Consider the following 11,094-nt stretch of genomic DNA (forward strand, 5'->3'; position numbering starts at 1 on the left):
TGGCTAGATTGAACCAAGTTAAAGTTTCAACAAGATCTACTCAACATAATCAAAATCCTGCTCAGCATCTAATGACATTACACAGGCTGGATAATTCTGATATTTGGTCGCATGTAAAACATGACCAAAAATACTTTGAGAATTATGAATTAATTTTGGCATTAGCTTAGCAAATCTATCTGCAAATAAATTAGTATAACTAGTACAATAATGATATGGGTATATAGTTCTTTGTAAGAAGTGGGTATCTTCTAGGTTTGGGGAAAACAGCCATAAATAGCTTCTGAAAAAAAGAGCTTGCACTACTATGATTATGAATTAAAGTTTGATACAAAGTATGTAGCTTAGGAACAAGGTTAAATTTAAAGGTCCAGTCAAATTCTCTTAAGCCCATCATTTCCTGGTGTTTTTCTATGGCAGAAAGACTGAATTACATTAATGATTTCCTCCGCCACAATAGGCTTATTTAAGTCAGTAAGTTGAGCACCAGACAATAATGGAGACATAACATTGTGGAGAAAGTTTCTAATAGATCGAGAAGGCAGATTTGTAGTAGAAGTGTTTTGCAAGAAATCATTTTTGTTCAGAAATGCAAAATTAAACTTCCAAGTTTTGTAAGTCTCAGCAGATGATGCCAAATGTAAGCTGAGAATAATACGTGCATGACCAGATAAGCAAATCTGCTCAATGTGATTATCTTCTATATGTGTTACTAACACTTTTGAAGTCCAGAACAGGAAGGTAAGAATCCCTATGAGGCACTCTAAGAGCCAAAAAGGAGAGAAGTAGGGATGGATTAATGGATTCCAACCAAGGATCAAATATAGACAGGAGTCAGAGTATGATTTAAAGGTTTAATATATCCAGAGGTTCAAATAAAAAGACTCAACATTTTGGCAATTAGATTTTCCTGTGTGTTTCAAGTGACAACGTTAGCAACATTGCAGCCGCCATGTAATAAGCCCTTGGCTCGTGATCTGTAGCTGGTGCCATGATAACCCGCTGGAGTTACAGAGGTCAACCGAGATTGAATTCAAGTTTGATCAGAACCCACTCCTGAAGCAGGCATCCATTGTCAAAACATGGCTTTGCATCAAGTCTTTTTATTTGAACCTCTGGATATATTAAATAAACCTTTAAATCATTCTCTGACTTCTGGCTATCTTAGTCCATCCCTACTTCTCCCCTCTTTAGCACTAACACTTTTGAGACAAAAAATAGTCTAACTTTCTATAGGGTTTATGAGGTGGGGACTGTAATGTATAATCCAATTCATGGGGTTGCACAAAGTGCCTTGAATCTACAAATCCCCCATCCTCCATCATATTCTTAAACAATAATTGGGATTTCATAGGTCTAAATTTAATAGTAAATTTCTGATCCAATATGCCATCCACTGGGAAGCTGAGATTAGACAAATGATTCCTTAATAAAATTGCACATCATCCAAATTTGGTTCATAGACATTAATCAGAGGGAACCCCAATATTGACTGGATAAATGCTACATCAGAGAGTGCTAGGGAGGTAAAATTCTTAGATGTAATAAATGACTACTTCTTGGAGCAACTGCTCCAAGAACCGACAAAAAGGGGAGCTATTTTAGATCTAGTCCTTAGTGGAATGCAGGGCATGGTACAAGAGGTAACGGTATTGGATCCACTGGGAAACAGTAATCATAACGATGAAATTTGAGCTGATATCTGGAGTGACGTCAATAAAGAAATCTACTGTAGCAGCATTCAATTTTTGAAAGGGTGACAAAGAGGGGCATAATCGAAAGGGACATCCAGGTTTTGTTGAGGACATCCTCACAAAATGTCCCGATGGAGGGGCGGAGAAACCCGTATTATCGAAACAAGATGGACGTCCATCTTTCGTTTTGATAATACGGTCGGGGACATCCAAATCTTGAAATTTTGGTCGTCCTTAGAGAAGGTCGTCCCTAGACTTGGTTGTTTCTGATTCTCAGCGATAATGGAAACCAAGGTCATCCATCTCAGAAACGACCAAGTCATGGGAGGAGCCAGCATTTGTAATGCACTGGTTCCCCTGACATGCCAGGACACCAACCGGGCACCCTAGGTGGACTTCAGAAATTGCTCCCAGGAACATAGCTCCCTTACCATGTCTGCTCAGCCCCCCAAACACCCCCTAAAACTCGCTACCCACAACTGTACACCACTACCATAGCCCTTATGGGTGAAGGGGGGCACCTAGATGTGGGTACAGTGGGTTTGTGGTGAGTTTTGGAGGACTCACTGTTTCCTCCACAAACATAACAGGTAGGGAGGTGGATGGACCTGGGTCTGCCTGCCTGAAGTGCACTGCACCCACTAAAACTGCTCCAGGGACCTGCATACTGCTGTCATGGACCTGAGTATTCCACCTAAGTGGATGAACACTAACTCCCACATAAATATAACAGTACAGAGAGAGTGGGAAGTGGACCAATGACTCCAGGAGAACGGGAGATAAGATTTCAAAGTACCACTTTAAGTGGTACTTTGAAATCTTATCTCCCGTTCTCCTGGAGTCATTGGTCCACTTCCCACTCTCTCTGTACATGGACCTGAGTATGACATCTGAGGCTGGCAAAAAATATTTTTAAAGATGTTTTTGGAGGGTGGGAGGGGGTTAGTGACCACTGGGGGAGTAAGGGGAGGTCATCCCCGATTCTCTTCTGTGGTCATCTGGTCATTTCGGCCACCTTTTTGTGCCTTGGTCGTAAGAAAAACACAACCAGGTAAAGTCGTCCAAGTGCTCGTCAGGGACCCCCTTTTTTTTCCATTATGAGTTAAGGACGCCCATGTGTTAGGTATGTCCAAGTCCCACCTTCGCTACACCTCCGATACAACCCCTTGAACTTTGGCCGTCCCTGCGACGGAAAGGAGTTGGGGACATCCAAAATCGACTTTCGATTATACCGATTTGGATGACCCTGGGAGGACATCCATCTTCCGATTTGTGTTGAAAGATGGGCATCCTTCTCTTTTGAAAATGAGCCCGTATGACAAAATGAGGAAAACGGTTAAAAAAAAGCTGAAAGGATTGACCGCAAAGGTTAGGACTTTAAATCAGGCATGGACATTGTTTAAAAATATCATCGCGAAAGCCCAGACCAGATGTATTCCATATATTAACAAAGGTGGAAACAGGCCCGTGCCAAGGGTCTATGCCGCCCCCCCCCCCCCCCGCAGACGAACTGTTGGCGCCTCCCCCGCAGAAGAACAGTTGGCGCCCCCCCGCAGAAGAACAGTTGGCACGTGTGCACCCCTCTCCCCCCCCCCCCCCCCCCGTGAAGATGATCGCTGCGCGCCCTGGGGGCCTTTAAATCTTTTACTTGCAGTCGCAGCAGCGTCTGTGAAAGCGGAGTGCTGCCGACGTCTCCCTTCCCTTCACGCTCTTGGTTCCCTCAGTGTCTGCCTTCTTCTGACGTCAGAAGAAGGCGGGACACTGAGGGAACCAACGAGTGCAAGGGAAGGGAGACGCCGGCAGCGCTCCGTTTTCACAGACGCTGCTGCGACTGCAAGTAAAAGATTTAAAGGCCTCGGCGGCGCGGGGCGAGGGTAAGCACTGCGGCGGCGCCCTCCTGCGGTGCTTACCCCACTTACCGCATCGGCACGGCCCTGGGTGGAAAGAATAGCAAACGACAACCAGCATGGTTAAAAGGTGAAGTGAAAGAGGTTATTAAAGCCAAATGAGCATTCTTCAAAGAATGGAAAAGGATCCGAATGAAGACAATAAGAAGCAACATAAGCAGTGTCAAGCTAGATTCAAAGCACTAATAAATAAAGAAGGCTAAAAGAAGCAAAACTTGCTGTGGAGAAAAAAACCTCATAGTAACACCTTTTACAGGTACATCAGAAGCAGAAAGCCTGTGAGGGGAATCCATTGGACCATTAGATCATGAAGGAGCAAAACGCCAGCTTTGGTCTTTACGGAAGAAGATGTAAAAGATTTCCCTGTACTGGAAATGGTTTTCAAGGATGATGATGCGGAGGAACTGAAAGAAATCTTGGTGAACCTGGAAGATATACAGCCATATTGACAAGTTAGAGTGATTAAATCACCTGGACCGGAGGCCATACACCCCAGGGTAATGAAAGAACTCAAACATAAAATTGATGATCTGTTGTTACTGATCTGTAACCTGTCAGTAAAATCATCCATAGTACCTGGATATTGGAGGGTGGTCAATGCAGGGGTGTAGCTAGGTGGGGCCATGGGGGCAGGGGCCCCTGCAAATTTAGCCCTGGCCCCCCTGCTTTCACCCCCCCCGCCGGTGACCCTCCCCCACTGCATTTGACCCCCCCCTCCTGCCGCCAACCCTCCCCCGCCGTCAGGTACCTTTGCTGGCAGGGGTCCCCAACCTCTACCAGCCAAAGTCCTCTTCAGCACCAGTCTCCGGTGCGTTGCTGATCTGGATTCTGTTTCTGAGTCCTGACATCCTGCACTTAGGAACATGCAGGATGTCAGGACTCACAGAAACAGAATCCATATCAGTGAATGCGCCAGACTCGGAGACCGGTGCTGTAGGGGACTTCGGCTGGTAGGGGATGGGGACCCCCGCCAGCAAAGGTACCTGGCAGAGGCGGGGGAGGGTTGTCAGCGGCGGGAGGGGGTCGAAAGGGACGGGGGAGGGGTGGTGGCGCTGGGGGGTGTCAAAAGTGGTGAGGGAGGGTTGGCTGCGCTGGGAGGGGGGCTAAAATGTGCCCCCTCACCTCGGGCTATGGACCCCCCCTCCCACCGAAGTCTGGCTATGCCCCTGGGTCAATGTAAAGCTGATTTTTAAAAAGGTTCCAGGGGTGATCTTGGAAATTACAGATCAGTAAGCCTAACTTCAGAGCTGGGGGAAACAGTTGAAGCTATTATAAAGAACATTGTTTAATGGGACAGAGTCAGCATGAGTTCAGCCAAGGAAAGTCTTGCCTTACCAATTTGCTTCATTTCTTTGAAGGTATATAAAGGTGAGTCTATTGATGTAGTATATCTGGATTTTCAGAAAGCTTTTGACAAAATTCCACATGAGAGACTCCTGATGGGATAGGAGGCAATATCCTTATGTAAATTACGAACTGGTTATTGGACAGAAAACAGAGGGTAGGGTTAAATGGCCATTTTTCTCAATGGAGGAGGGTGAATAGTGAAGTGCCACAGGGATCTGTAGTGGGACAAGTGCTATTTAACATATTTATAAATGATCTGGAAAATGGTGATTACATTTTCATATAGTCAACACAATGCACAATAAAAGATTTTAATAGACAGCATAGGGTATAAGCAAAGATGGAACATATAGATAGATAAGATAAGAGTAACAGGAGTAAGGAAATAAGGAACTAGTTTAAAGAAAGTTGCTTGAACATTACCTTAGCTAGGGTAGGAGTGGATAAACATGTCCTGCTATTGTATTTAAAGTGTGAAGCTCCCAGCCACTGGGTGATTCTGAAATGCAGCCCTCTGGTGGCTGGGGTCTCACTTGCCAGTCTCCTTGGAGCTCCCTTGGCTCCCAAGCCAAGCTATGTATTGTACTTGACCAGGCAAACTGCTCAGCCACAGGCAACTCCAACCAAAATCCTCAGAGTAACTCCAGCACGCACGGCACAGAAACAAAACAGTCCCAAACAAAGGGGTTTCCTTTATTTTCCCCACCTCCCAGGGTATTCTTGAACTAAACCCTCTTGAGGTTCCTGGGCATTTGGCTTCAGGACAGTCTGTAAAGACACATGCCCTTCCTGCTCTCTACCTGGCCTCACTGGCCCTGGGCTCCTGAGCAGGACTCCCACAGGTCTTCTCCTAGTTACTTGCAAGCACCCACCTCTGTATCTGGGGCTCCTACCCTACTCAGGGTGACTGCTCAGGCATGCCTTCCTTCGGCTGGACATCCTCTCCTGTCCAGTCCAGGGTACCCTGGTCACCCCTCTGATCCACGGGCCATGACCCCTCACACTCTCCTTGAACTTCAACTAGGATTCTCCAGCCTTCCCATATATGCAAATGAGGCAGTCATCAAAATGCAAATTCAATTTATTAGACTATACTGCAGTCTTGAGGAACCCACTTCTTTCCAGCTGTTAGTCATCTAGCACAAGTTCTCTCACTGAGCCCATCTACTGTGGGAACCCTGGGTCTCAGTGTCTAACACAGGGGCGTAGCTATGGGTGGGCCCGGGTGGGCCCAGGCCCACTCAATCTCGGCCCAGGCCCACCCAGTCTTTTGCGACCTTCCACGATGACAACGACGACTTTTAGTCTTCTTGCCCGCAGCGGCGAGTGAGCGGGCATAAAAGCAGCAAGCAGCCAGGCTCGACTCAGTCCTTCGCTTCCTGCCCTCTCAGCGTCCTGCCCGCTCGAAAGGAAATGACATCAGAGGAAGGCGGGACCGCGCAGTGAGAGGGCAGGAAGCGAAGGACGGAGTCGAGCCTGGCTGCTTGCTGCTTTTACGCCCGCCCGCTGCTGCAACTTCGGGAGTGGAGTTGGAAGTGAGCCAGCCCATCTAGTCCACTGTAAGGAAGGAAGCCCCCACGCAGCCTGATGAGACTATTTACCATGAACACGCTGGCGAGGGACGAGTCACTGGGGATTACTCTTGCTCTGTTCATAGAAATTAGTTTGAAAAAGGATCTGATGGGGGGAATCAGGTAAGACAGTAAAACTTTGTCTTTTTTTGGTGGGGGGGGGAGGTTGAGGATCGCAGCAGTAGTCATCCTAATTAAAACAAAAAAATTAAAACAATGGCTCTGTTCATTTTCCTTCTGTCTGGTTTCCAATGAAAACAGATCTCTACCTCTTGAGAGTTGTTTACCCAACAAATTTAAAAATACTTAGCTAGAACTGCAAAATAAATTGAGGCGTGTTTTCAATTACTATCCCACCCCCTCCCCACCCCAAAAAAAAAAGTGAAAAGAAAAATAAGCCGAGTTTAAGTATGTGGTTATACTGATGCAGGGCAGCTGTTGGCCAGACTACTTAGAAATCCATCATCAAGTGAATTCTAAGGCATTATTTTGTAGGATCCCAAGAGACACTACTCATACTTATATAGACAGTGCATGCCCACCCATATTAGCCCTGGGCCCACCCAAAATCTCTGGTCTGGCTACGCCACTGGTCTAACAGCCTCCACCCCTGGATAGGACACTCTTCCCTCTCATTGACCTTACAGTCCTATCCTCCACCCCACGGCTGTTACTTCATTTTACCTAAGTCACAAGTCCCTCAACAACAGGGCCTGGTTCACAAGTCCATCAACAACCTGGTCTGGTAAGTACCTTCCTAGACTTTTAGAGTCTCCTTCTCTCTCTCTTCCATCTTCCCGGTACTCCTCCTCCAGCAGGCTTTCCAGGCTCTCCTCTCGTCTCATTTCCCCCCCTCCCCTCTTCAGGAGCTATGGTTTATATAGGGCTGCTAATAGCCCACCACACCCTTTCTGGGCCCCTCCTCCCTGTTCTGGAAGAGTCCAGAGCCTTCCGGGTGTCCTTCTCTTAACAGGGAATCTCTACTAAATACTCCCTGTTACCCCCATGTACAGTCCATGGCTGGAGCTCCCCCTGCTGTCTCCTTCAGGTCATTACCCTGATGTCCCATTTGGAGCTCCCCCTAGGGATCAGAACAGGGCATTTTCTCTATTGCTTGGAGGAGAGCGCCATCTAGCGGCCTTCTCAGGGTAGGGCAACCACTGTGTTTATCACAGCAGCTGATGTCATATACTTCTTCTGTTAAAAGCTTGGTTGAACAGCCCAGCTTTCACCTGCTTCCTGGAGTAGAGATAGTCTTGTGTTAAACGAAGCCTTTCAGGGAGTGCATTCTACATCATGGGAGCTACTCTGGAGAAGGCTCGCTTGCTGGTATCACATCGTGTGATGTCCTTTGGAGATGGCTGATCCATCTGCCTGTTCCAGCCCATCTGCCTGTTCCGGTCCATCTGTTCAGCATGTTCCAGGCCACCTGACCCAGTTTCTCCCTGCTGTTCCATCCAGCCCGCCTGATCCAGCTTCTTCCTGCTTGTTCCAGTCTGCCTGATCCAGCCTCTCCCTGCTTGTTCCTGCTACCTGCTCCAGCTTGTTCCAGTCTGTCGGATCCAGCTTCTCCTTGCTTGTTCCAGCCATCTGCTCCAGCTTGTTCCAGCCCACCCAATCCAGCTCGTCCAGCTTGTTCCAATCTGTATGATCAAGCTTCTCCCTGCTCGTTCCAGTCCATCTGCACCTGCTTGTTCCAGTCCGCCTGATCCAGCTTCTCCCTGCTCGTGCCAGCCATCTGCTCCAGCTTCTTCCAGCCTGCCTGATCCAGCTTCTCCCTGCTTGTGCCAGCCATCTGCTCCAGCTTCTTCCAGCCCGCCTGATCCAGCTTGTTCCAACCCACCTGACCAGCTTCTCCCCGTTTGCCCCAGTCCTTCTGCTCCAGCTGTTCCAGCCCGCCTGATCCAGCTTGTTCCAGTCCGCCTATTCCAGCTTCTCCCTGCTCGTTCCAGTCCATCCGCACCAGCTTGTTCCAGCCCGTCTGATCAGCTTCCCATTTGCTCCAGTCCTTCTGCTCCAGCTGTTCCAGTCCGCCTGATCCAGCTTGTTCCAGTCCGCCTGATCCAGCTTCTCCCTGCTCGTTCCAGTCCATCTGCACCAGCTTGTTCCAGCCCGCCTGATCAGCTTCTCCCTGCTTGCTCCAATCCTTCTGCTCCAGCTGTTCCAGCCCACCTGATCCAGCTTGTTCCAGCCCACCTGTTCCAGCTTTTCCATGCTCATTCCAGCCCATCTGCACCAACTTGTTCCAGCCCGCCTGATCCAGCTTCTCCCTGCTCGTTCCAGTCCATCTGCACCAGCTTGCTCCAGCCCGCCTGATGCAGCCTGCCTCGTTCCAGTCCATCTGCACCAGCTTGTTCCAGCCCGCCTGATCCAGATTCTCCCTTCTCGTTCCAGTCCATCTGCTCCAGCTTGTTCTAGCCCGCCTGATCAGCTTCTCCCTGCTTGCTCTAGTCCTTCTACTCCAGCCTGCTAACCAATCAACCTGCCTACTAGCCAATCACCTGTTCCTGCCCGCCTGCCTGCTAACCAATCTATCAGCCTGCCTGCTGGCCAATCTACCTGCCACTTGTCAGCCCTTCAACTTGCCTGCTTGTCTGCCCATCAACAACCTGCCACTTTCCCAGCCCTTCACCCTCCTGACTGGCTACTCACCTTGAAACCTGCCTACTTCCAAGTCCATCTTCCTGACTGGCTACTCACCTTGAAACCTGCCTACCTCCAGGTCCATCTTCCTGACTGGCTACTCATCTTGAAACCTGCCTGCCTCCAAGTCCATCTTCCTGCCAACCCATCACTCTCCTGCCCGACTGCTCATCTCAACCTGCCTGTCTCCCAGCCCAGCTACCTGCCCATAAACACCTCAGTTTCTACTTATGGCCCCCATTCACATTCTATTCCTCGCCCTATCCCTCCCTAATCTTTTCCCCCTCCCACCGCTGTATACCACACGAACTCACTGCCCATCCATGTCCTCTCCCGTCCTGCTCACTACTGCAGTACCCTACCTACCCCTATCCCCCTGTTATGATTGGGGTCTGAACCCCTCTCAAACTTACCTCTTTCCTGGGAGTCAGCTTCTTAGCTGGCTTCTGTTTCTTTTCTCTGTCCTTTCTGAGCTGGCTCTGTCTCTCTGTGCTGGCAGCTTCCAGCAGCATGGGGTTAATTGTTTTACTTTACTACTGCACCTGTGTGTGTGTTGCCTGAGTTGCTCTAACTCTCTTTGGGTGTACTGGCTTCAAGTGTTTCACGGTTTTGCATTGGTGTGGGTTGGGCCTCTCTGGGTCAGTGTGCTTTTGCCTAGGTCTAGGGAGTGTGACATCATCAGGGAGGGCCTTGATAAGGAAGTGGTGTTGTTTCCTTCAGGGCCTTTGCAACAGTGGTGTTTGCTGTAGGTAGGGTGGTGCAGTGTGCACTTCTGACGTTGTGTCTAGTTTCCCTGCTTGCTTTTGCTAAGGGCCAGGTTAGTGTTAGTGCAGTGTGCACTGGTGTCTATGTGTTTAGCTTTCCTGCTTTTCCCTTTGGTTCCCCTGTTTTTCCCTCTTGGTTTTGGAAGCATTGCTATGTGTAGGGCTTTGGAAGCTCTGTTGCTATTAGAAGTACTCCTGGGTTTGGTGTTGTTAGGAACACTGCAGAGTTTGCTGTTAGAAGTACTTCTGGTGTTTGTGCTATTAGGAGCATTGCAGTCTTTGCTGTTGGTGTTTGGTGCTTTAGAAGCACTTTTGGCTTATGTGTTAGCTTCCCTCCTTGTGGCTCCCCTGTCTTCCCTTTTAGTGCTAGGAGCTCTTCTGGTTGCTTGCCAGAGTAGTGCTTAGGAAGCACCTTGTTAGTTGTATCTAGCTTGCTAGAGCAGTGCTTAGGTAGCTGGTTTAGTTTTGTGTTTAGCTTATTAGTGTAAAGCTCTGCTTGTAGCTTGGTGCTTAGTAGCACCTGTGTTAGCTTTGTATTTAGTACCCTGCTCTGTTAGTTTAGGGCTTAGGAAGTCTCTTTCTTGAGCAGGGCTTAGGAGCTCCTGTTTAGTATAGGGCTTAGGAAGTCCTTTTGTCAGTTTACTGTTAGGAACACTCCTGCTGGTTTAGGGCTTGGGAGCAAGTAGATCAGTTTAGGTTTAGGAGCACTTCTGTTTCCAGTCCTGGTCCCTATGTCATCCGGTTTCCAGTAAGTCCTGTCGGCTACTCGAACCCAGGAGCTCAACTCTTGGGGGGCTTAGTAGCTAAGTACAGGTGAAGCTGTTGGACCAGTCCAGTGTGCTCCAGTCCCGTGTTCCAGTCCTGTGTCCTCCAGTCCGGGGGACCAGTCCAGGGTGTTCCAGTCTGGTGTGCTCCAGTCCAGTGTGTTCCGGTCCGGTGTGTGTTCCAGTCCTGTGTCCTCCAGTCCGGGGGATTCCAGTCCAGGTGTTCCGGTTCGCTGGGCAGTGCCTGCAGTCCCTGCCGGTGTGCTTACCCAGTGTTGGTTGGTGGGTTTTGCCTGCTGCTGTCGCTCCTCGTCAGCAGCCCAAGGGCTCACGTTTGCTCCAGAGCCCAGTCCCGCGGGCTCTGAACCTGAGAACCTGACACCCCCACCACCTCACCATCCCTA

The sequence above is a fragment of the Microcaecilia unicolor genome, chromosome 7 (assembly GCF_901765095.1).
Source record: "Microcaecilia unicolor chromosome 7, aMicUni1.1, whole genome shotgun sequence".
Taxonomy (NCBI): Eukaryota; Metazoa; Chordata; class Amphibia; order Gymnophiona; family Siphonopidae; genus Microcaecilia; species Microcaecilia unicolor.